Source organism: Myiozetetes cayanensis, unplaced genomic scaffold (genome assembly GCF_022539395.1).
Source record: "Myiozetetes cayanensis isolate MyiCay16 unplaced genomic scaffold, myiCay2020 scf1, whole genome shotgun sequence".
In the NCBI taxonomy this organism is placed as follows: Eukaryota; Metazoa; Chordata; class Aves; order Passeriformes; family Tyrannidae; genus Myiozetetes; species Myiozetetes cayanensis.
In genome coordinates, this window is record NW_026086604.1 from 83257630 (window position 1) to 83283428 (window position 25799).

At 40.3% G+C, this 25799-nt stretch overlaps 1 protein-coding gene across 4 annotated transcripts in view; it reads left to right on the plus strand.

The window, feature by feature from the left end:
• Nucleotides 1–25799, plus strand: part of EXOC2 (exocyst complex component 2) — a 200884-nt gene that overhangs the window by 56786 nt on the left and 118299 nt on the right. For 2 of the 4 annotated variants that reach the window (XM_050339748.1, XM_050339835.1), the window contains 3 exons: nucleotides 381–620; nucleotides 3953–4113; nucleotides 4738–4999. The gene's annotated coding sequence lies outside the window, so the exon portion shown is untranslated. Of the gene's footprint in view, nucleotides 1–380; nucleotides 621–3952; nucleotides 4114–4737; nucleotides 5000–21486; nucleotides 21605–25799 lie in introns of those variants that run through there. The other 2 variants (XM_050339660.1, XM_050339907.1) reach the window with 2 other exon arrangements.

Consider the following 25799-nt stretch of genomic DNA (forward strand, 5'->3'; position numbering starts at 1 on the left):
GGTACTTCTTCTAAGTCTGTATTTACCTTGGGTATTTTCTTAGTTCACACATGTGAAATAACAGCTGGGACTTGCCAAAATATAGCAGTCAAGTGCTGTACATGTAGTAGCTTTAAAACTAACACAGGTGTCCTAGATCCCTTACGCAGAATAAACAGAAGCACACGATCAAGAGTGTGTCTAACTCCTCTCTTCTGGAAATGACGTGACTTGAAATACTTGATCTGACAATTACTCTGGTCTCACAAGAAAGAAGCACCACATGGGTGAAAAGCTTTTGATTTCTACAAACAAGTACAATGTCTTTTTCTTTTAATAGAAATGTAGTATAATTTCGTGACTGTATCTATTTCCACCTTTTTTTCCTTCTTTTTCCAAAGGAAAGGCAAATACATTTAATGAGCTCGGTTCACTCCTGGGTCACACCAGGAGCAGAAGGACAAGACCTCCACTGCTGGAAAGACCACCCAGAGAGGTGGAAGCTGCGCTTGCCCAGGAGGGTGGTAAAGCAAGAAGGTCTCAGCAGTTTTCTTCCAGAGCCCAAGCCAGGAGAACCAGCAGCCTCACCAGTAGAAGCTCAGAGGCCCTGGCCACGCAGAAGGGGCCTGTTTCTTTTCAGTGTGAGTACACCTCATTTCCTTTGTGCTGGCAAGGCTGCCTGTGAACAAAACAATACCACTGTGAGGTGCTCAGTCTTTTCTTTTGTTTTTGTTTCCACAATTTTCCATTGCACTCCTCTTTCTATATCTGAAAGAGAAATAAAATAGGATATAGCAATGGAAGCTCCTATACACAGAGGAGGAACTTGCCATGGGATTGCACAGCTGTAGCTAACTGGGATTGCGTAAATATTCAAGAATCCCACTGATAATGCACAGTGGTAATGGAAATTCAGGACAAAATTCAGGCAATTCTGTTCTCAGATCAGTTTTGGCCACACAAAGATGACATTTATAAATGTCATATGCCCATGGGGACACCAGTGCCATTTTGTTGCCTCCGTAACTGACTGGAAGTAGATAAACAAACCTAGGCACATACAAGGAAGAATAACAGCATGTTACTTCTCCCAAAGCGGTACTGCTTTGCAAAAATGACATTCAGAGTAGCATCCAAAGTACTATAAGTGAAGACATTCACTTGACAAGTTCTCTCCAGAGAAAGTTGCATTTTGCATAGTAATTCCACTGACCTGTGCTTTCTTATGAAAGTATGTGATTCATGCTGTCTGTAAGGATAGAAAATAGGCCATCAGACAAGAACCATCAGTTCTCTGGAATTGCTGTACTCAGTTTAATAATCTGTGAAACTGGACAGAGGCTTCCAAGACTAAAAATGTAACTAATTTTGACAAATGCATTTGCATTATTAGTTCTAGCACACAAGATCCTATAGAAATATCTGGGGCTTTGCTGTCATAAAAATAAAAGCTAGAAATTTATTTCTAATTACACCATGAAAATGTTTTCCATAAAGAGGATAAAAAAATTACCTTCAAAAGAGTAATTTGTGTAAATGTCCAATGCCAGAAGACTTGTCTTCACTGCAGGGCTAATCCAAACTAAACTTCAGATGTTGCCCATACCTACACTGGGTCTCTGTGCCTGAAAGGCTGTCTACTTTTTCCAGCAGTATCAGCTGATCTGATGAAAGATATTGCTTCTCCTCAGAGCTTACCTTGCTGTTTTTGTAGATATCATAAATCTTACTGAGTGTTTTGTCCTGACCTTTATGTAGAGGTAAAAGTGTCTTGGATACAGAACTAGATTCCTAAATACTTTTCTTGTAGATAATGTGATATATTAGGTTTTCCACATTGTGCCTGGCCAGGACAGGATTATCATAGCATTAATTGATTGCAGGAGGATCAAGTAAGTGGATTAGAGCTGCTTCACAACCAGGAAAGTTGATGATCCTGAAGGTAAACTCCCTCACTTGGGGACATGAGATGAAGAAAGAAAGATTTAATGAACTGCTTTGAGAAATGGGAAAAGCGAGTCTATGTCCTTGTTTCACAGTATATTACAGTTATCTCTTGGGATAACTATATTTTAATACAATGCCAACTTTCTTTTTAATGTGATCCTTGAAATTTCTTTTAAGGCACCTAAAATGTCATGGCTTTTTCCTTCATCAATCAAAACATGGGGTTTTTTAACTGTGGGATGTTTGTTCAGTAGAGCTCGCTGTTTTTCTTTCATTGATTTTCTTTTTAACATGTAGTTGTTGAAAACTTAATTTTGAGCTTAGTCAGCTTTGTTCAAGATGCATTGCTGTTCCAAGTAGAATTTCTGGTATGTTTTCTACAGTTCAGTGTAAGGGATGTAAGGCATGATGGATGATGTTTGTAATGAAAAGCTGAATGAATACAGGAATTCCCAAAGCTGCTCTCTTGTTCTGAAAAGAGAAATCCATTTCTTTGTTACTTTGTGATAAGGAATTTACAGCAATGAAGTGTTGGAAAAAAATTGCATCTGAAAAATAAATTCTTCTTTAGATTTAGTAGTAAGATAGGTTTTGTGGGTTTTGTCATTTATGTAAAACCTTGTGAATATAAAAATATTGAAAATGTTGGAGGAGGGAGTGTGTTCCAATTTGACTTTATTGTAATTTATTAATCTTTTTATGTAAAACTGGCACTTCTTCCCCTGGAAAATTTTGCTCCTATCTGTATTAGTATTGCTCACCCAATGTTACTGGCAAGCACTGGTTATTCCTACTTTTTATTCCTGCCTAGGAAGGCACACAGAGTCCTCTAATGCCTGACAGTTTAATTTACTGCCTTAGAAAACTGCATATAGTGATCCAAATGCATGTGCTAAGTTTTCAGCAAGGCAAGAATGTATTATTACTAACAGTTAATCACCCAAAATTCAGCAATTTGGAGATTTTCTATTATTCTCAGATGAAAAAAAAAAAAAAAGAATACCAGCTTGTCCTACATCAGGATCCAGGGAAATATGTTCTGTGAGTAGAAGGGTTCTGTGCTGTGACAAAAATAGATTTTAGGTGATATGGCATACAAGGCTTCAGTGGGAATACTGTGTTACTAATTCATTCCCTTTGAGTAGTTTGGCTGCTAGGCTGCTTTTCCTCTGGGGATAACTCAGAGCAGGGACTACATCTGATTACCATGGTGTTCCCTTTAGCAGTGGTGGAGCACATACTCTCAGTGATTACACCATGTTGTACATTTCAGAGCTGTCTATATTTATACTGCCTAAGCACCACAGCAATTTGGGTGGGCTTTAAGGAGCAAGGAATTATAGGGCACAGTCTGCTTCTCACACTTGCTGTGGAAAGCGAGTAAAACAAATTTTAAAACAAATTTGCATCACCTCTATAGTTTTAACAACTCTCATAATTTAGAGAGGATATAGATGATTTTCTTTAACCAATGACTTTTGATCTGTATTCACAGATCACAAAGCAAGTGATGGTGTCTCGATGACACATGGTGTCAGTAGGACTTATGTCACAGTATCAAGTTTGGGCAGCAAAGACACAGCAGACTGGCCAGGACCAAAACCCACTGATCAGAAGTGATGCAGTTCTGTAACAGCATTATGGCAACACATGGGAATCTATACACATAGTTTATTTTCTCCATGTTCCCTCTCAGTTGTGTGGGTGTATTTGGCCATGAAAAGCATCATAATGTTTGAAAATGGAAGATACTAATGAAACAGTGTCTTTCAACACCACATCCATTTGCATGCTTAATTTAAATACTGTCCTTGTCTTCCCAGTGACTTAATTAGCATGGCATGAAATTAGCATGAAAACTGCAAGTCCCTGCTGTAAAACAACTCAAACATATGATCTCTTCCCCAAGCCCACTACAATGTAGCCTAAATTCTTAGCCAGGATGAACCTGCATAGCCCCCCATTCCAGATGTGGCTTTGCACCGAGAATCTGGCCCAAATAACTTTACTTTTCCTGTCCTAATAGTGCTGCACAGTAAAGAATTGATAACAGCCTTACATGGAGGCAAAACATCAGGTCTCAGAGGTCCTGGAGCAGAACAAACAGCCTTACAAACAGTTCAAAGCTGGAGAAGTCAAAGCACGCTCATCCAACAGCATAATCCTGAAACTACAATGACAAATAAGGTAGTTGACTAACAGCTTCATTCTGAATTGCTGAGTGCAGACAGATTTGGCCTCTGTACCTGCAGATTAAGTTGTTAGCCACTGTGATTATCGTGCTGATAACACAGAAATCTCTCAGTTGTGCCTGAACGACCACTCAAACCCTGACAGGTTCCCCCGACGCACCTCTCCCCTCACATCCACACTCTCCTCCCGCTTTGACTTTCCTGTGAGGGGCAAGGATAAATGAATTCTCCATCATATATGAGGGAGCATCATGAAGAGCTGGGAGCTTCCCAGGGGATGGCACTAGTCGGGTGGTAGAGGAGCTCCTGACAACTGCCACTGGTTTCAGAAGGGTTCACTATTACTCTCCAAGAAACAGATCTCTAACCCTCATGGCTGTAGAGAAAAATTTAAATCTGAATTCCCAACAGCTCAAAAAAAAGGATAAAAGAAATGAACTCCATTTTTAGAAGTCAAAGCTCCTTTGATTTTACTTTCTTGCTTTCTCTCCAGCTGCAACTGAACCCCAGGGCTGCTGCTCTCTGAGCAAGAGGCAGCAACTGGGGCCAGCAAGGGAAACTGGAATGAACTGGGCCTCTCTTTTCTCTCCTTTTTTCTCTGTCTATCCCACACCTGCAGGCAAAGTACAGAGCAAGAAGCCCTCTGCCACCACATCCAGGGTGTCAGAGCAGAGGACTGGAGGAGGCCACTGTGGAGCTGTGCACACCGGCATGTTGGGGATGACATGAATGTGGCTGTAAGGTCTTGACTGTGTGTCCTCAGACATGAGAACTTGCTGCTTTCCAGCGGCACTTTTGTCCATGGATAAGTAAGCCCAATGCCCGGTTTCAAAAGAGGCTTTCAGACGTACCCCCAAAAAGGAAAAAGGAAGTTTTGAAAGGTGAGATCTGAGGAGAGGAAGTGACTCATGGGCTCAAAGAGAGATGGGCAGGGAGTGACAGCCGGCCAAGGCACCAGAAGTGATCCCCAACTGTGCCGAGTCGTGGGAATGGGGGAGAGGAAGGAGCCTAGGGCTGGGGAAGCTGAGTTTCAGCAACAGCTACAGTCCTACACTTGCCTCCTGGGCATAGGATTTTTAATGCATCCCACCACAGCCAGCTCCCAGGATTACTGGAGTGCCTGGCTGACTATGTGTGTGGTTTGGAGGTGAATCCAGATGCTGTCCCAGACAGCAGAGCCCTGGCAGGCCCCATGGGGTGCCAGCCACCACACGGATAACGCAGCCTCCCTGGCATGGCCACCCTGCTTCTCTATCTGCATGAGCACACCATCACCCACTGCAGCCCTCCAGACCTGCCTGCAGCCCTTCCAGGGATGGTCCGAGGGGAGGAAGGGCATCTGCAATTTGGATGAAGAACAAGAGATTTTTGTCCCCATTTTACGTTTTGCAAATAACCATCTTTTGTCACTCTAAAGCAGTAAGAGCAGACATGGATGGGATTTCATGTGGCTTCATGAGAGTTGTGACATGAGAGTTATGTTTGGTGGTTTTGCTCTGGTCCCTTGCAGAACTTTGTCAGGATGGACTTGTATCCAGTGATGGGATGCACTTTTTTACCTGATGGCAATATGAGCACTTTTCCTGCACCCTCTTCTGCACCTTGTAATCTATGCACCCTCTGGTAGAATGAATTTTCTCTCCTAATGAGGAAGCTCTAACAGTCAGGACTTTATGAACTCTAAACGAGGAATTTCCTGGCTTTCAAACAATTTCCCCCCTTAATGATGGTGTTCTAATAATATCCTCTTTTTTTTAATTAACTGATCTCTACTTGATCCCTCATGTGCAGAGTAGTCAAATAATAAACTGGCTGCAATTCTGTGCTGTGTCTCCTAGAAAGGAAGTGAGCCAGAGATAACATGATGTTACCTTTTGCTCCTTTTATTTATTTAATATTTAAGTATCTTTAATGAATTATCCTATGGACCAAGTAAGGTAGATCAGAGTGCTCATTTTGACTGTTGAATTAGACCTTTTTTTTGTTGAGATCAGTAATGTTACAGAACTCATAGCTGTAGTCGAGTTGTGCACTGCAGGAATATTATCAGTCAAAGTTTTACTGGCTTTTATTTTTTGGCATTGACTAGTCTATTTGTAATGTGTGTGTAAAGAGAACTGCATATTAGTCAAACACTACAGGCATCATTTAAACCGTCTTCTTCCCCAGGGCACTGCAGAGCTAAAACTGGAAAAGAACTATTTCCTCCATTGCTGAGGTCACAGGAGTGGAATTAAAACAAATGGCAAGATTTTGCTGTAAAAGCTGAAAATAATGCTCTACAATTATATCTTTAAAAGCTGTACATAATTATGTTCTGTGTGCACCTCCAGAACCAGAGATGAAGTTTGGTTTGAAAAATGTTGCAATTAGGACCTGTGACAATTCATCAATGAAAAGATGTATACAGTATCATAGAATGGTTTGCTTTGGAAGGGACCTCTAGAATCTAGTCTCAACACCACTTCCATGGACAGGACACCTTCCCCTAGATCAGGTTGCTCAAAGCTGTTTTTTCTTCTATGCCCAGAAAAAAAGGAGTCTGTTGTAGAACCTTTCCTGGGAGTAATAAAGGTTAAGAATCAGTTCTTGTGTAGATGAGCTCATCTAATCTTCATTAATTTTGCTTGGTTGTTCAAAGAAACAGTGTTTTCGTGTGTCAGGTCCTGCTATTGGAACTTATCTTTTGTCCATCTTCCTCTTAGGCTTTTCTGCACTTTGAGGTTTTAATTTTTTCCCATAGCTATAAAACTAGGACTTGCATTCTGAAGATATTGATCTGGAAAAGGCAAACAAATTATATGCCATTTGCTGTACCATCATGCCAAACTTCTTGGGCTTTTTCTAGGATCTACTTTTGTTTTAGCTAGACCTTATTAAACCTTTTGGAAGAACCTTCATATAAGGTAATCGTAACAAGAAATCGTGACTTACAGTTGACATTTTTAGCCTTCTCTGGTAAAAGTGGTCTGGTAAGTCCATTTGGACCATCCACATAGTTCCTTATTTACTTTGCTTTCTAGCCAAGGTAACACTTAGTTAGATCAATCAGTGACCAGCTGATGGAGAGCCAAATCAGTAGCAAATCATACAGTATATCAGTCCAGATTTTTAAATGCTTCTCTGTGATAGTCACAAAATCAGTGCTTCACGACACTGTGCTCCTCTCTCTTTTATCCAAAGAATCAGCTTTTCCCCAGTGATTACCATAGCCATCAGCACTTATAAAGGAGTAAACACTGGCAATCATGTGAAGCAGCCCCTTAGGCCATGTTGTAAATAGCTTCACTTGTTGTCTGTGCACCCGACAGTGTTACGCTGATTCAGAAGCAGAGCTCAAAAGTATGTTCCTAACTGATAATGTAATGTATGCTATATGGCTATCTACATCATTTCATCCTCACCACTATTGTGTGTATTCTGGCATGCTCAAACTGTTATGAGTTGCATTAATAATTGTCAAGACCAAATTTAAAAGATTCTTCCAGTATAATTCTACATGATTCAAGCATCACTGCCCAGAACTTTTGCATCTGCATGGATCTTGGTGAATGAGCAATTAGTGTATTTCTTTGAAACATAGCCTAATTCTGACTCCATTTTCTTCATTGGTGACTCCAACATGCCTTTTCTTATATTTATTAGAGGTTTTGGGCTCCCTCTGGTGGTTTTGGAAAACCAGAAAACTTGAACAGAACATCAATCAAAACCACAATAGTTTTGTGCATAAGAATTTATCGTTTGCAGAAGGCTGCATGCCTAATTCCTCCACTGTCTGTTACCACACTTATTTTTAAGCTGAGCTAGTTTATTTATAGAAGTCTTTTACTGTGGTGATGTATCTGGAGAGAGGAGAAACACATAGTGATATGTTAGAGACCAAGGAGGTAGGTTATTCTGCTAAAGGGCTTTGCTTTCATTAATGATTTCATGAACAAGACCTGCATGTGTCTGTTAGTTTTTCACCTCCTTCTTCTACTTGTTCTTCAGCTCCTGCATTGGATTTAAAATTAATCCTTAGCTATTTACAGTGGAAAAATATTGTTAAATTATTTTGTTCCTTGTAGCTACTGTGAGAATTAGGGGTAACATAAATGGAGAGTGAGACCCCACTCCTAAACAGTCATTTTCTCAATGTAGCATTTATGCCTGGAGGCTGAAAGTGAAACAAAAAAAAATAAAACATTGACCTCAACAACAGGTTTCTCATTCTCCCCAGGTTCAAATAGAGGGATATGCCTTTTGCTGGTGAAAAGAGAACTTGTATGGGAATGTTCCACATTAATTCACAGCTAATTACAAACATACAGAACATGCAAGGTGAAAACTGCTTCTGATCATGTTCTGCTTCGGCCAGCGCTGGTTTGCAGGCAATCTGGCAGTGGGCTAGAATTTCAGTGCAGGTGTATGGATGGGGACTGAAGCCCAAATTCTGAAGCTTGGGATGCTTGGCTGCTGGTTGTGGATCTGCTGCATAACTGCTGCAGGAGCATTTGAGCAGGCAGGTGACTGTCAGAGCCCATGAATGTTTCCGAGACAGTCCCCTTACCTTTTCCTATGTACACTTTCCATTTTTTTTCTCCCAGAGCAATTGTATGATGGTCTGAAGAGGAAAGCAGGAAACTACCTTTGATCTCCAGGAGTCCAGAGGCATTGTGGTTAAACTTCCTGTAGTTTTTCCTGCCTTCCTAAGTAGAAAAGCTTTACTTCCTTCTTTTTTTTTTTTTTCCCCAGTACTGTTAGGGAAGGAAAGAAGGGAAGAAGACTTAGAATTGAGAAAGAGTTTTACCTGGGCAAAGGTACTGATTACCTCTGAATTACTGTAAATTTCTGGTTGATTAACTTGATCCTTCTGTCCCTTTTGATTAAAATGCAGGGAAAAAAAATCATTTGCATTAAAATAACATGACTTCCACCTTTTTTATTTTGATTGTATTAAGCAGACATTATTGGATAATTTGGTCACTGGCCATAGGAAATTGCCATTTAACTTAATATTAGAGTCAAATTCTGAGTCAGAAGAAGGCTCCAAATCAGCCTGTGTCATGTGAAAGGGATGAGAAAAATCCTGGTCCCATGTCAAAAATGGCAACGGTCCCATTTGGTTCCATGGAACCAGGATTTTTACCCAAATGACTTAAAGTCTTCTTATTCAACTTTATGTATATATATAATTAATTATATTTCTGAAATCAGGTGGTAGATTCCATCAGGTGATCTCTGCTTCTGAAGGTGTTACAGGTGTTATTTACCTATTACAATTAGGAAACATGTTATTTATTTCTTTTTATTAATAACAACTTTTATTCCCCCTAGGGAATTTGCTGTCCTGAGTGCCAGCAAAGGACTCATTCCTGCCAGGTGCTCAATACTCTGTTTCCCACCCAGCAAGGCACTCAGGCATGTCCTTAATCTCAAACATGGGTCTAATCCCCAGGACTTCACCAAGCAGAAGCTAAAGACCTGAGTACCCTGCAGATGTGACCCCCAAACCTCCTGTTCATTGGTCTTCTGCAGAGCTTCCATAGTTTTGTTATAGTAATATGGTAAGAATTAAACCAATGGCATTTAAGGTATTGTTTTAAAAATACTGCACAAAGATAATACATGGTATATCATACAGTAGATCAGTTTTCAAACCAGGAAAATGAAGCTTTCTGCAAGCTTGAGCTCCTTTGTTTTTTTGTACAAAGGGGAACACTCTTGCAGCATCTTATGTGGTTTTGATTATAGCATTTGTGATTCTTTAAATATTTATTCTTCAGCAGTTAAGAAACTTGGTGAAGGGGAATTTTATAAACATTTATCGTGGATCAAGTGTTCACATGGAAAAGAAATGAGGCACTTTCTTCCTATAGGGAAGAGGTACCTTTTCATAAAAGCTGTCGCCTCAGTTCAGGAGAGCACCTTGATCCAGGACAACGATTGAGTATACACACAGCTTTACACACATGCCAAAGTTTCTGTAAACATTGTCTAGACTCCCCAAAATGTCTAAGTGCTGCCATGATTTGGTGTCATTCCAGTTAGCTGCCCATGGATTACTTCAGCAATATTAGATGTGTCATTCAGCATTCACAGCATGCAGCTCTTCAGAAGACAGATGAGTAAAAGCTCCCTTCACCACCTGAAAGATTTGTTTGCTTTTGGGTGATTGGCAGTGGTGTCATGTGAAACACCACTGGGCAAATTCCATTTGATTAAATAATTATCACATATGACCAAAAAATGTACCATTATGTGTGAACACATATTTAAACTCCCCAAATTCCCTTCACTTCCTTGCTCTGTTAATTTCTCTTTTATAGGCAAGTGACACAATTATTGACTTTAAACTAAAAAGGTTTCAGGGGAGGTATGGGTACTTAAAACTTAAAATATTCTGTGCTGATTAAATTTTTTACACAGCTTATTTAAAACAGCTTCCCTGAGAAGAAATGGAAAGTGCATCACTCAATGGACCCCAAGTAGTTTTCAGCAAATTCAATCCCACAGAACATTTCCTAGGGAGAGGCTGGAACTGAAAGGGGATTGTTTCTGCCTCCTATGGCAAGTAATTAATGTCTCTTTTTGTGGCCCAGTTTCTCCAGGTTCTATCTGGAAAGAATTCCCAGTGACTTTAGTGCAATTGGGAGTATTAAAAATACTTGCAGGATGGCTTCCAGTTCTCCAAACGATGTAAGACAATGAAAATGATGTGTACCTCATAAATAAATATGATTGACCAGTATAGGCACAGCCTGTGATTTAAATGGGTGCCTGGGGTCAGGACAGATGGGCACCGCTGGCAGCTTGCTGTGACATGGGATCATGCTCACTCTAGTAGTATTGTAAAAACAGGATTGAAAATATCATGAAAACGTGATTACAAAAGCAATTCCTGGTGATATTAAGATGGATACAAAGAAAACTCAAGGCCATTCAGATGCTGGCGGAAAACCCATTATCTCTTCCCCACTTCCACTCGTTGATGCACATGCTTTTTGTTCTCCTCTCCCAGCTACCCTCTATAAAGACAGCCAAGGTAGTACATGAGTCTGGCTGAGGGGATGAGGGTCTTCAGCAATGCTGCAGTGCCACCCTCAGCTGACACTTGCAACATCAGTTGGATAGAACAGAATAGGAGGACATTTGTAGGGAAAGGTTGGCCAGATTCTGTAGCTGGACTGGTCTTTCTCATTAAGTTTCTTTCCTTTATTCATTTTGTTCTTGTTTTAGGCACTTACTTTCAGGATGAAGGTCTGGCACAGCACCCTCTGTCATCAACGGGAGCCCTCTCTCTGACTTGCAGAAAGAGATGTAGTATCTTCACTTGTGATTTTCAGGTTTTAATTTTCTGAAGTGCTTTGTCCAACCAAGTCTTCGGATATCTGCCAGATATCTTTGTCTAACAAGGCTTCCCTGTGCTAAAGGAAAAGTGGTTCATTCCTGATTATCTGCTTGATATCTTGTATGTATCTGCATGATTGGGCAATATTTCTGTATTCCAGGCAGATTTACTCTGAAAGTGGCATCACTTCACCTTGGTTGGTATCTTTTGCTGGGATTACTCTGAACAAGCTTGACCTGTTGAAATGTAATGTTTCTCATACTAGTTTCCCAAACTAGTGAGGCTGTTGCTATTTCAGGTGGCTTAAAAATATGTGCACAGTTTGTACTTTGAATGTTTAATAAGCTTAAAACATGAAATATATAATGCAGTTTGAACTTTCTAGTGTTATTTCATCACCAAAAAAGCAAAGTCTTGAGGCTCAGCAATTGCCTTTGTCAGAATGTAAATTCCAGCATGTAATACCCAGGCTGTATGTTTCAGGAAATCAGTATTAACCTATTAGTATGCAGTTTTCCTTGGAGAAGAGCCATCTTCACACTGAGCCTGTATTCCTGCTTCAAACCTTCCTGTCACTGTTCCGTATCCACGACCCAGCCTAAGGCTGCCTTTGACGGTTCTCCAGCCATTTCCTGCATACTGCACTAGCACTAATTGAAAATTTGGGTGGCCTTGCTTATTTATTTTCCTGGAATGTAGTGGGTTATATTTTCATGGCACTTTCTCAGCAGTGCAACGTTTCAATTTCAAAACCGCTGCAATATGAGGAACAGTGCCCCCCAAATTTAAAAAAATAACAGTAAAAAGCAGCATATCTTTGATTAATTTTTACAGTAGTTCTTTTGTGAAATATATAACGGAAAAGAATTCAGTGTTGCTTTTTTCTCTCAAGATCAGAGGAAAGAGAAGCTATTTAAATACATGTACAAGATGATCACATGCAGACACAATGAGGCATGAAGCTTTAAATGTACAGATGCCATGGAAATGAAAAGATAATATAAAGTATATTCTTTGCAAGACTTGCAGAGTTCAATAGCTACATAATGTGTGTGGAAGGAAGAGAGAACGGGCCCCCCCGCACTCTCTAGGAAAATTCCAACTATGTCTGGATGTGCCACTGGCACTAGTGCTGTGCTTTGCCTCCCTGGATTTCTGCAGGAATGTAATTCCACAGCAGACAAGGTTAGTATGTCACTGTTAGCTCCGTGCCTGGAGGTGCCTGTGCTTGGGCATGAGTGTCTGTGGTAGATCTCAAGTTTTGATTAAAAAATTTCACCAGTTCCTTGACAAAATTTCAAAATTATATAAATTTTTTCTCTTCTTGACTAGTTATTTTGGTTTATAGCAATTTTTAATTGTGTGTGAAAAAATTAAAGGTTGGCACAAACCTGTTTGCTTTTTATCTAGCACACTAAGTACTACTATTGAAGTCTTTTGGGAATCATGTTTTGTTCCCCTGAATGAAGGCATAAGGAAGCACTTAGCAATAAATACACAATTACGATGCTGATCTGTATCTCAGAAATTATTTGGAGGAAGAGTGAACTGGAGTCTGCTTTTACTTGCAGGCACACACCTTTAGGATTCCACAACTGTTTGAATTTATAGATGTTTCAGAATGGAGACAAATCTGGATGCTGAAAGGAAGTTTTTAAAAAAGAAAATGTCTGCTCCTATTTCTGAGTTTTCAGGATGCCATTTTGGGGTTTTATCTATAACTCTTACATTTGGAGACTTTTTATTGGAGCACCAAACATTTCTTGTAATTGAGTAAAGTAAAAATAAGCAGTATGGGAGTTTTTGTTTGGTTGGTTTGTTATGGGGTTTTATTGTGGGGTTTTTTGTTGTTTGGCTGTTTTTGTTGTTTGAGGGTTTTTGTTATTTGAAGGTTTTGTTGGTTTGGTTTGGTTTTGTTGTTGTTTTTGTGGGTTTTTTTAGCAGAGACATTCTCAAATGAAAACGTCAGCCCTAGCATTCCTCCATATTTCCATTTCCTTCTTTGCAAAGTCTGGATCTCTCCACTGGGGAAGTTCAGATCTTACCTGGACCTCTCCAGCCTGTTCTAAATCCTATTTCTAAACTCCCTCGCTATACATTTCCCAGGGAGAAGTTTAAAAGTGCCCCAAGCTAAAGGTAAAGTTGTGATCGATCAAACCATCTGACATGTGCATATTGTGCCTTGTTAAAATTAACAGTGAATTCTGGTTCAGCTGGATATTATACATTCCGTGAAGTGAAAGGCTGAGAGAATTGGGAATTGTTCAGCCTGGAAAAGAGAACACTTCAGGGTGACCTAATTGTAGCCTTCCACTACCTGAAGGGAACTTACAGGGGCAAGACTATTTACAAGAGCATGTAGTGACAGGTCAAGGAGAAATGGGTTCAAATTGAAAGAGATCAGGAGTAGGTTAGATATCAGGAAAAAAAATTTTATTGTGAGGGTGGTGAGGCACTGGAACAGGTTGCCCAGGGAAGCTGTGGATGCCCCATACCTGGAAGTGTTCAAGGCCAGGTTGGATGGGGCTTCGAGTAACCTGGTCTAGTGGAAGGTGTCCCTGCCTATGGTAGGAGAGTTGGAACTACATGATCTTCAAGGTCCCCTTCCAAGCCAAACAATTCTATGATTCTATGATTCTATTAGGTATAATACAAGCTAGTAAATGAGCACTTCCCTTTATACTTATGGCTGGGTAATTTTGCCTTGTAAATGAGAACTGTAACCAACTGGGAAAGATTGGTTAAAATGGAAGAAGACAGTGCTTCCTCAGCCCTGTATCTCTGCCATGAGGGTTTCTCTACCTTGTTGAGTATAGAGTTCTTCCTGATGCACTTTGCTATAGTGTCTTGTATTCATCATCCTCTCCCTCCCAGATATGGAAATCTGACTCTTAACGACTACTGTGGGACTTTTATCAGGCCTTCAGAAGTGCATGAATATTGCCCACAAGCTGGATTGGATGTGCAAAACACTATTATTATTAATAATAAAAGTAGAAACAAGACAGAATATTAATTATAAATCCACTGAGATATTGACCATATTTTAAAACATGTGTCTCAAAGCAGGTTCTGCAAATGTGTCTGATGGTCATTTGGTTCTTTTGAAAATACAGCCCTGAAATCTGTAATGTGTTTGAGTAATTTTACTGTTATTGCCGGTCATGCTACTGCAATAGGCCAAGTCACGCAAATAAAGTGAGTCAGGGTCTCAGCTATGAGCAGAACAGGACTGGGGACTGTATAAGGCTGAGTCCAACAGGCTACTTAATGTGCACGCCTAAGTATTTGAGTTCAGTACTTTTGGTATAGTGAATAATAGACCTGAAAGTGTTTTCAAGTTAATGGGAACTCATAAGTGCTTTCTTGGATCACAGCCCAGGAGCTCAGCACATTGCAGGGCTAAATACAGATTTAACAGTCTAAATTTAGGCCCCTATGTTTTAAAACACTGACCAACATTCTTCTTAGAAATTTCTGTGGAAATTGCTGTAGTTCTGAAGTCAAGGCCAAACACCTCTTAGAATTCTGCGTCTAAGAATAAATGTCACTAAGAAGCATTAAAGACTAGGACTGTAGTTCATTAAAATCAAATATTGTCATGTGTTTAACAAGTTTCAGGTTAAGCTGTATGATCTGTACTTCTGAGTGTACATAGATCAAGACTCATATTTTAATGTTAATTGCTTGTCTGATATATTAAAATAATTTTGTCTTTAAAAGGAGATTTATTGTTATATCTGATTGATGCAAAATGCAACCCCTTGCTAACAGCATACAGTTGTGATACTAATTTGAATGTAAATCTAAAAAGTTAAGTTTTGAAAGAACAATTATAATTGGGCACAGTCTGCATAGTTTATCTAACTGCTTTTTGCCATTCTCATTCTCTTTTCCCCAGCTCTATTTTGTAATTTTTCCTTTCTTTTTCACCATAGGAGAATTAGAGATCAGGAGGTTGTGAGGAAGAAGAGAGGAAAAAAGAGAAAGACAGACAGGGAATCCTATGAAGACAGAGAAAAAAAAAACAAACAAGAAGGGACTTAGTAATAGATGGAATCTTTGTTTGCAATAGTAAACACAAAAATTCCTGTATCATTTCCTTTAAAGTAAATATGGTTTTGCAGAGATGCCAAATTGGGCAAGTGAGGAAAACAACTTGGTCCCATCAAAATAGGACCAACTGATAACTGAATAATAGTTCTTTGTTACTCTAGGTGATTTTCACTAGGACACATTGGGAAGTGCTGGCTGCTACCAGAGCAGATATATGCTCACTTCCAGTGGAGGGGAACTGGGGTGCTCAGGCAGTGCTCAGGTACAGTTCAATTCAGAACAGGAGATCTGATCTCTGCCCTCACTCAACATGAATTCAGAAGTCTGAAAAAATATCTAATGAAAAGCTCTTCCCTGCTTATTCCCCAAAGTATCGAAATTACAGCGGTTGTGCCAGAGTTTGTTCTTGTGGAAAAGAGGAACAGAATCTCACATGGAATTTGAGGCACAAAACCCATCAAATAGTCTTTGAAATAGGGTATATTTTTTTCCCTTTGAGAAAGAAACGTGGCAAAATTTTATGTTGGTTTAGGTTTAGGTTTCAACTTCCCCCATCTATTATTTTAAATACACACAATGGATAAAGGTTGGTCCCAAGAAGTATTTAAACTGTGGCAACTTACTAGTGACACCCTTGACAGAGCTGTGGTATATAACATTCAGTATTTTTAGCTGCACAAAGTAATTTAGTAATTTTTTCGTTGGTGCTGTTTAGAGAAACAATGCCTCTGGGTCAGTAGTGCACAGATTCCTTGGATAGGCCTTGAAAGGGAAGAATTAGGGTGGTGTTAGCCAAGAAAGTAAAAGAGTGAGAGAATTTTGTGTACTGTTGGAAATGGTTTAAAGTGCAAAGACTATATTTTTTGTTTGATGTGGAAAAAGTGACTGTATGTGTTCTGGAAGAAAACTCAAAATACTGTGTGAACTAATTTATGTTGTTTCTCTTGAATCATACCAGAAATCATCTGGGGGAAAACATTGATCAGTAAGTTGTTTCTTTCTCTCTCGCCTGTCAGTGAAGATAAATATATTTTGCTTCATAATGAAAGTTTCTGGCTTAAACTCCTGGATAATGATCAAAATGTTGCCAAGGTCAAAGAACTTACTTCTGTACCTATCTGTTAAAAAGAGAAATAGAACCATATGACTTAAGAAGATCAGTTCCTGGATGTTGGTTTGACAACACAGATCCAGGTGATTTTCAATTTTGGAGGAAGCAGAAAGCAGTTGGTCTTGGGAGCAAAATACAACACAGGAAATCTGCTTGGCAATTGAAATATTTGTATGAATTTTTCATAAAATCTATAGCAACTGCTAGAAGCCAGCATCTACAGGATTGTTCCATTGATGGATCAAGAAAATAAAAGGAAGTGGAACCAATGAGGTGAAGAAAAGTTGTGCAGTGATTATAGATTTGTTAGAGCAGAGAAGGAAGGGTTGGTGTTCTTGGCTCTGCTCTTCGTTTGACTGCTATGGGTTTGGCAGGCTACTGATCTCCAGTTAAAAAGTCATGTATCTTCATTTTAGTAAAGCTTTGGCAACATTTCTTACAAAGAAGCAAAGACAGTATGTCCAGATTGAAAATCCCATGGTATCAGAAAAGGCAAGGCTGAGGAAGGGTTAGCAAAATGGGGCCACTATTAAATGGAGAGATGTACTGAAAGAGGTTTCTCAAGGGTCTATCTTGTATCTGTAACTTTTTATAAAACATCCCAAAAACAAAATAGAGACTAAACTTGTTACATTTAGAGAGGACATGAAGAAGAGAGGAAATAAAAGAGTGTTGGAATTCAGAATAAAAGAATTGGAATTCAGAAGGAATTTGTCAAACTGGTGATGGGGTTTTTTTAAGAAAAACACAAAAGATGGTATTCAATAGGTGCAATAGACATAGCATCATCAGTTCCCCTGATACAGGAAGGGGAAAAGTAAACAGGATTACAGTTGCATAGAAAAAATGTAGAGTGAATCACAGGCTAAGCACAAGTCATCACTGTGAAGCTGTCTTAAAAAGGAAAATGCCAAACGAGTGGGGTAGAAACAGGAAAACAGCCTGCAAAATAGGCAAAGAAATTATTTTTCTCCACTAACCCATGGTAGTGCTTCAATTTTAGTGCTTTGGGGTTTTTTTCAGATGTTTTTCACCTGGATCATGCTTGGGTTGTGGAACTGCACTTCCAGAATGACATTGGGTATCTGCAGAACAATGCAGTGGAGGCTTGATTACCAGAAAACATTAAATATCAGGATAGTAATAGGACTGTTTGTAATAATGAAGAAAAGAAGATACAGGGCCTTTAAATATGGAAAAGACTGCTATGTGGAGGAAGCAAAGAGTCTGTTCTCTGGGCCAGCAAAGACAGACCTTTCACCAATGGACTGAAATTGCACTAGAGGTTACATTCAGAGTACATGTTAGAAAAAAACGCCTTTAGTGATAATGGTAGAGAAACACTGGGAAAGATTGCCTGAGGAGATGGCAAAAGCACCATACTGGGAAGCCTGTAAGAACAAGATTGAAAAAACAATTATGTTACAACAAAGGAGTAGTTGATCCTCTCTTAGGACAAGGGAAAGTACTAGAAAGGGTGATTTCTTAAGGTCATTTTCAACCTTATGCTTCTTAGATTTTTTTCTGTTCCTTGGATTTCCCTGGTTATAATATTCACTTCACAAATTCAAACAGAAGTAGGGAGAGGTCTGGTTTGGATGTCCAAATGTAAAAAAAAAAAAAAAATTAGGCGAGAGCTGTAAGCTTGAAGGCATTCACAAAAGAGAACAGTTCTGGAAAGGCAGTTATACAGTGCAGAATCAAAGTTAATCCATACAGTTTGTCAAGGGAAGGTGAAGGAGCAAATCTGCTGCATTTTACAAACATCTTCAAAAGGAAGATATTTCTGTTAACAAGAAGCAGGCTTGCAATGGACAGATGCTGCAGCTAGATGAATTTACCTTTTCAAACAACATTTACATTTCTATCAGTTATTTTTTACATGTTAAAAGATTGTGGTATGTGTTAGGGTAACCACTGAGAAATCTTCAAAAGTGCAATGATGGATTTGCCGTTTCTCGAACTCTTTAAAGTAAAATGAAGATGTCTTTCTAAGAAACAACTACAGAAAGACTTAGGTGTGGGAATGGCTGGAGGAAATTCTACAGCTTTCAATATTCAGGTTAGACAAGATGATCATAATAATCTCTCTGGCTTTTAAATCTGTTTACCCAACTTTGTAGAGAGATGTAATGTTTACAGATCACTGTCAAATCTGCATAAATGGATTAGAAAAAGGCATGAATGAGCAATTACTCTTGTGACCTCTATGAGGTATAACACTTACTATTTACCAGGTCATTATATTACAAATTGTCACTTCTTTCCTCAGTTTTAACTGCATAGATTAATCTCTTTAACAGCATCTGGAGTTCCATGGAGTAATGTATTTATATTAGCAGCATTATATATGACAGCAAATATATACTATATATTATGGTATATACATCATAAGTTATATATATGCGACAGATATATATATATATATTAACAGCACTAGTTTTCCTCCTTTTGTTCTAAAGAGACATGTGGAGTGGTGTTTCTTTTCTCCAGTGGGGCACATCTGCAGCCAGTCACTGTCAGCTTTGTTCTGGAGTCACTGAAGGGGTAGGTGACGGTCACTACACATCAGCTGGTAAAACCACCCACAGCAGATTCAACAAAGTGCACCACACAGGAAGTTCTTCATTGACAGTATTATCCAGGGCCCCTGCAGATCATAAGATTCCAGGATGCTGGTCTTGGAAACAGGAGGATTTGCCTGCGTGGATGTCTGTGATGAAACTACATGTAGCATTTATAAGGCTTCCGTTGTTGCAGAGTTTAGCCTGGTTGTGCTGTTCTGACAGGTACCCCAGGGCCCAAAATCTGGATGAAAACACTGCTGAGCAGCCTTTTAGAAACAGCAGTTTGAAAACCTCTAAAAGGGGAGACTAGGTGACATTTTCAGAAGCAAAAGGCCTCGTGGCTTTTCCTCGTTTGGGGGGGGTTGTCTCTTCTCAAGTTCAGGCTCCCTCTTCTTAATCATTCACCTCTTTAGGGTCTTTGCACTTACAACAGAGGTGAATATGCAGTCAAATCCACAACCAAACCAGTCTGGCGCTGAAGTTTGTCACTTGAACTGAATCTAAATTCATGGTTGTTTGTTACAAAACCTTGTGGTTAGACTGTTCCTTTTATGGACTCTAACTGAAGTCAATGGACTTTCTGGGCACAGATATCTACTCTCAGATATTCAGAGGGCATTGGGACCAGCTGAGATCCACATATGTGGTGCACTATGTGGGCCCTTCTGCAGCAATCAAACCTTTCAAAGAGTGCTTTTATTCAGTGCATCTGATGTCAGGCTTTTAATGAGAAAATTCAAACAAGCTCTCATGGAGAAAAAGCATAATTTCAAAATGGGTGACAAATATTTACACTTGGTTTTTATTGTGATGCCAACTTTTCTTGGAGAACTGAGGAGATAATTTTCTGCACTGGATATTAGAAGAAAACTGCAGAGTCACTGGTTACAACTTTGGAGCTAGTTAGAGAAAAGATAGGTACCAGCTGATTTGTTTTTCCCTAGAAAGATGCTGTGTAATGTTTTAGAGAACGTAAAGGAAAGAGTCAGAAAAATGTATTTTATTCATGTGATGAAATATTACACAATACTAATTTAACCTGGGTGGGTATAGCCTACAAAAAAAAAAAAAAAAAAAGTGAGAAAAATTGTGTTTCTTGGCCTTAATGCTTTTTATGGTGTTTAAGTTCTTTAGGGTTTTATGAAAGGTAACTTGTTTTCCCACTACTCTTCTGGTTTGGGTTGGATTTGGCAAAACTGAGGAATGGATTCTTCAGAGTTTTTTCCTCTCTTTGCTTTTCCTCTCCTTCCAAGTAAGATTTTGTCTGAACTTGGCTTTTGCAACTGAGTATCAAGCACTACCAGCAAAAAGTGAAAAAGCAGATCTCCTGACCCTTTCCATTAGGAAAAGAACATTTGTTCAGAGGCCCCCCAGACAGACCCAGCAGGTTTGTTAAGAAACATTTTTACTGTTTCACAGGAAAAGGAGGAAGGATTTGCATTACTGGGTGCTGGCAGCACTGCCCACTTGCTTGTTCCTGTGCCTTTCTCTGACACCCTTCCTTCTGCCACCCACAGCAGTAGCACCCCCAAGCCCTCCTCTCACAGAATCACAGAATATTTAGGGTTGGAAGGGATCTCTGGAGCTCACCTAGTGATCTAGTGTCTAGATCACCTAGACACCTGCCAAGGCAGGATCACCTAGAACATGTGACACAGGAATGCACCCAGGCTGGTTTGGAGTATCTCTGGAGAGGGAGACTCCATGACTTCCTGGGCAGCCCCAGCAGAGGGGTGCCCATGCTGCTGCTGGGTGAGCTTCTGCCCTCAGGGACAGTGCTAGGAGGTGGCTTTATTATCATTTACTGTTGTTGTTCACAGAATCACAGAACATCCTGTGTTCGAAGGGACCCATCCCCAAGGATCATTGAATTCCATCTCTTCACCCTGCTCAGTACATTCCCAAGAATCACACCACGTGCTTGTTCAAATGCTTCTTGAGCTCTCCCCACTTCCCTGGGGAACCCGCTCCAGTACCCAACCACCCCCCTGGATGAACAACCATTTCCTAACACCCAACCTAAACCTCCCCTGACACAACTTCAGGCCATTCCCCCGGGGTCCTGTTGTCGTCCTCCCTAGCTCTTGCCAACGCTGTTATTATCGTGATTTTATTTTTTTCCCCTTTCTTCCTCATCCACCAGGGGACCAACCCCCACAACCCCCGGCGCTATTAGGACACCCCGCTTAAGAGCGTGAGGGGGAAAAGAGAGCGAGAACGCGACAGAGCTCCGGGTCGGCGGGATTCGTGAGCAGGAGGCGGGGCCTCCAAGGGGCGGGATTTTGGAGGCTTCCGAGTGGGAGAGGGAGGGGTTTCCCTCTCCTCGATCGCTCCGCGCTCCATCGACGTGCTCTGGCGGCGGCTGTCGGTGCCTGTCGGTGGCGGGCGCAGGTGGCGGCCGCGATCGCGGCGGCGGCGGGCGGTGAGTGACCGGCCCCGGCCCCCGCCCCGCTCCCCCGCCCCGCGCCGCGGGGCGCCTCCGCATCCTTACCCCCCACCACCACTTCCCCGGGCGGAGGCCTCCCCTTTTTCCCCCCTCCCTTCGGCCTCCCCCTGCCTTCCGCTCCCCGGGCGGGGTCGAGCGCCGCGTCCCCGCCCCGGCTCCCCATGGGGACGGGAGCTGCCGGCGGTGGCTCTTGGGGCGCGGGGGGGCGGCGCTGGTCTCCGGCCGTACCCCGGTGGCTTCCCGGCTGCAGCCGCTTTTCCATGCTCCCTCAACGCCCTAGCAGGGGACCGGGGACGGGACAGGGCGGGGGGGATCCCCCGTCACCTGCGACCCCCGCGGGAGGCACACGGAGCCCCGCTGGGTGACGGCGGCTGCCAGAGGTCGGGCCCGGCAGCAGCAGCTCCGTGGGCTTTGCCTCTGCTGCTCGTGGCTGGCAGGGCCTGGTGGGAGCTCCTGGGCCCGCCCGCTGCTCGGGGACACGGGGCTGGTGTGGGGCTGTCTGAATCACAGAATCCACGAGGTTGGGAAAGACCTCAGAGGTCATCGAGGCCAACCTGTCTGAGACGATCGAGTTCACACCCAATGAACCGTGGGTGTGCCGGGGGAGGGAGTAGGGGAAACGGGGGACAGGGAAAGGTGAGGTCTGACCTCTGAAAAGCTGGTGATTTGCAGGACTGATTGGTTTTTAATTTTTTTTTTTTAAACTTCGTATTTAGCGGTACCATCAGCTTTCAGACACAACTCCCCAAAAATGAGTGGGTACTTAGGCGAGTGCCGTAGGAAAGTACCAGAGTAAGAAATATGGAAGGAATCGAAATAACATATACAGGTTGAGAGATGGTTGTTTTCATTCATATGTATTTGGAAGTGTTACACTTTTCTGTGACTTAGTTATTTTATTTTATTTTATTTTATTTTTACTTCCTGCCCAGTTCTACATTTCTCCCTCATTTGCCTTGCAGTCCAGAAGGGTCCGTGAGCTGGATGGCCAAATGTTATATATATAATGACATAGAAGAGGCCTCCTTGCCTTTTCTGTATCCTAATTAGGAACCTGAAAATGATCTCTTAGCGAGGGGTAGATATCCAAAATTTGGGAGTTCTTGTTTCCAGAAGAGATTTTCTTGTTTTCAACATAGTCTTCCTTCTACACTGTCAGCTATTCCTTGTTTGTTTGTTTGTTTTGTTTTTTTTCCTCCTCTACTTATTTCCTGCAATTTGCTTGCTTGTTTTGGGTTAACAGCTTCTAGCCATAGACTCAAAAGTTTTGAATCAAAAGCTAGTGAAATATTAAGCCATTCTAGATCTGATAGAACATCAGATTAAATGTAAACTCCAAATGTTCATTATTTAAAGTTTAGTTTAACATTGTAATCTTATTTCAACTTTCCAGGCTTTCCAGTAGTTCTGAAAACAAGTAAACAGTCTCCTTTCTCCTTTAGTGATTTCTGTGCATTTCATTACTATAAACTTTGTTTTGTTTTTGCTTTTACTGAAGTTGTCAAAACAGTTAAAGGCTTGCAAATAAACAAACTTATGGTTTAGGAAAACAGATCTGTTTTCTTCCTTTACCTTTTGCTCAGCTGAAGAAGGAAAGCTCTGTAATTCTTGCTTTCCTATTTTGATAGCATCTTATCACAGCTTTCCTGACCCAGCAAGAAGCAGCAAAAGGCATGTCCTGCTGCTGATTTCTTTCCCATGGATAGCTTAGTTTACAGTTTTTTGTGATTTATGCCCACTCCTTGGACAACAATGTTTTTACTTAGATGGGATTTCTGTTGTCTGAAACATCATTTAAAACAGATGCAGTTATTTTCATTATACTGGTAGGACTTAACTCAGTGAAACTTATTTTAAGTTGTAGTGGTAAGAACATTTTCTCTATGGAAAACGTAACTTTTTTAGGATGTGTTCGATTAAAAGCATGTTATCCATCAAACTTATGCTGGATTTTTTTCAGACAAAATCTAAAGTTGGTGTTTTTATGGCCTTTGTTCAATAAATAAGAATATTTTTACAGACTTGACAGTTGTGGGTTTTTTTAATCCTGTAATTGCTTTATTGTATTTTGGAGCTGAACAGCGGTCTAAGGTAATGAATATTTCAAATGAATTCTAAGAAAACCCAACCATGTAAAGTTCTAAGTCCTGAACACTAAAAAAAAAAAATTAAAAAAATAAGTCTTTTGAGGAAATTATTTATCATCTTGCCCTTTGAGCAGTTGATATTGTTATGTGAAGAAACTGTTTCATCTTCGGTACAAAAAGTATTGTTCACTAAGTGTTTTTGAATCTGTAGTTATTCAGATTTTCTTTGAAATTGTAGGATTTGTTGCTAGCGAGGGTTTTTTGCTAGCTGTTGAGAAGATTTGAGGAAAAAACAGACATTAAAATATGTAATCCACCAATTGTTTTCCTGAGGTCCTGTTAGAAAGAAACTCTATTCACTTATACAGTCCTTTCTTTATTATGCTGCTCTTCCCAGAGAAGCTGGACTAAAGCAAAATAAGTAGGCTGACTAAAAAGGCAGAGGCAATGACCTCTTTAAGTGATGAAAACTTCTAGATATGTTATGTTAAACCATACTTAATCAATTTCTTTCAGTGTGCTGGTACGGTTTTCTTTAAAATCAGTAAGTCTTTAGCACTGTACTTGAAACTAAACATCAGTTTTGAGTTATTTAAATTCTGTTTATTCTTTGCTTGTGGCTTTCCTACTTCATTTAAAAAACAAAAACAAAAACCAACCAAACAAAAAAACCAACCAAAACCGAAAAAGAATATGAAAAGAAAGAAGTAATTATCTCAATAGGATGGTGACAGAAGAGTGAATATAAACAGTGTTCTTAAAAACACGGATTTTGACAGCTGTGGAAAGTCTCCATGAAATAATCCACTGTTAAAACTTTGTATTCCAGGACAAAAGCCTGTGAAGCTCAGACGGACACTACTTGTATGTACTTTGAATACCCATAGATCACTATTTACTTAAGCAAACAGGCAAAGAAAACCTTGCACAAGAGAAATAGGTAGTACCTCATTTTACAGTCATGGACTGGAAAATAGTACTCAGAAGACTGTATGTGTTACAGTGACTTTATTTTCTATGTGAGTCCTTCAGACAGAGTGGAATCTGCTGCTCTACTTAAAAGTAAGCTGAAGGTTCAAAATGTAAAACCAGCTAAATTAGTATCTTTTAGCAGAAGTCAGATATTAGCTTTTCAGCTTAACTTTGACCTTCTGTCTTGGACCACCTACATTCTGTGAATCTGGGCTGTGCAACATTGCCTTTCAAATTACTTTTCCCAGGGGAGAAATACGGTGTTTGGTAATGGAGGGAATCTTGTTTGTAAAGGTGCCTGCAGGATGAGGGATGATTAGACAGCACATGTATAGCGGTCATGTCAGATTGATGTTTCATCTTCTGTGCTGAACATGAAAGCAAAAGTCTGTGTTTACAGCTTGCAAATTATGAGTTCAAAAATGTAGCTGATTAAAATTTTTGTAGCTTACCCTGGAAATTATTTTCTGGAATTTCGCTCTGCATTTCAGTTCCAAAGCAGTTGGATTATTCTCCCAGTGTCCAAAGTTAGAGGAGAAGGGAAAGGCAGGAGGGAGAACTCATTTTTGTGATCTCCTGGAAAGGGAAAAAAACCCGACAAACCTGAAGCATGCAGTTTTCCCAGAAACTGAGTAATGAGAGAAATGCCTGAAAATAACTATTCATTGCGATCACACCGTCACTGGCTTTGCATAGGGAAAGGTAAACTACGTATTTAGTGTTTTAAACAACACCAAATCAAACACTTCTCCGCCTTCCTATGAAGAAATTCTTTGGAATGGTACTTTTTATATTATTTTGAAAGCATTTAGTGCTTTTTCTCCAAAAATAAATTGGGCTGTGTAGCCCTTTTTAGCAACAGATACTGTTATTCTGCAGACAGTATGTACAGCATTTTCATTAGAAAATACTGTGATTGCACCTGGTGATGAGTGTGAAAGCCTGCATTTCCTTTTTAATTTTACTTGCTTTGTTTTTAAGGAAAACAAAATTTCTGAGACACCAAGTCCTTAATGGGTCTGGTTTTCACTTGACCTTAAGGGAACTGCAGATTCCCAGATTTCTAGTTTAATTCTCAAAGGCAGACCTTAGGCTATATTGTGCAGAAACCA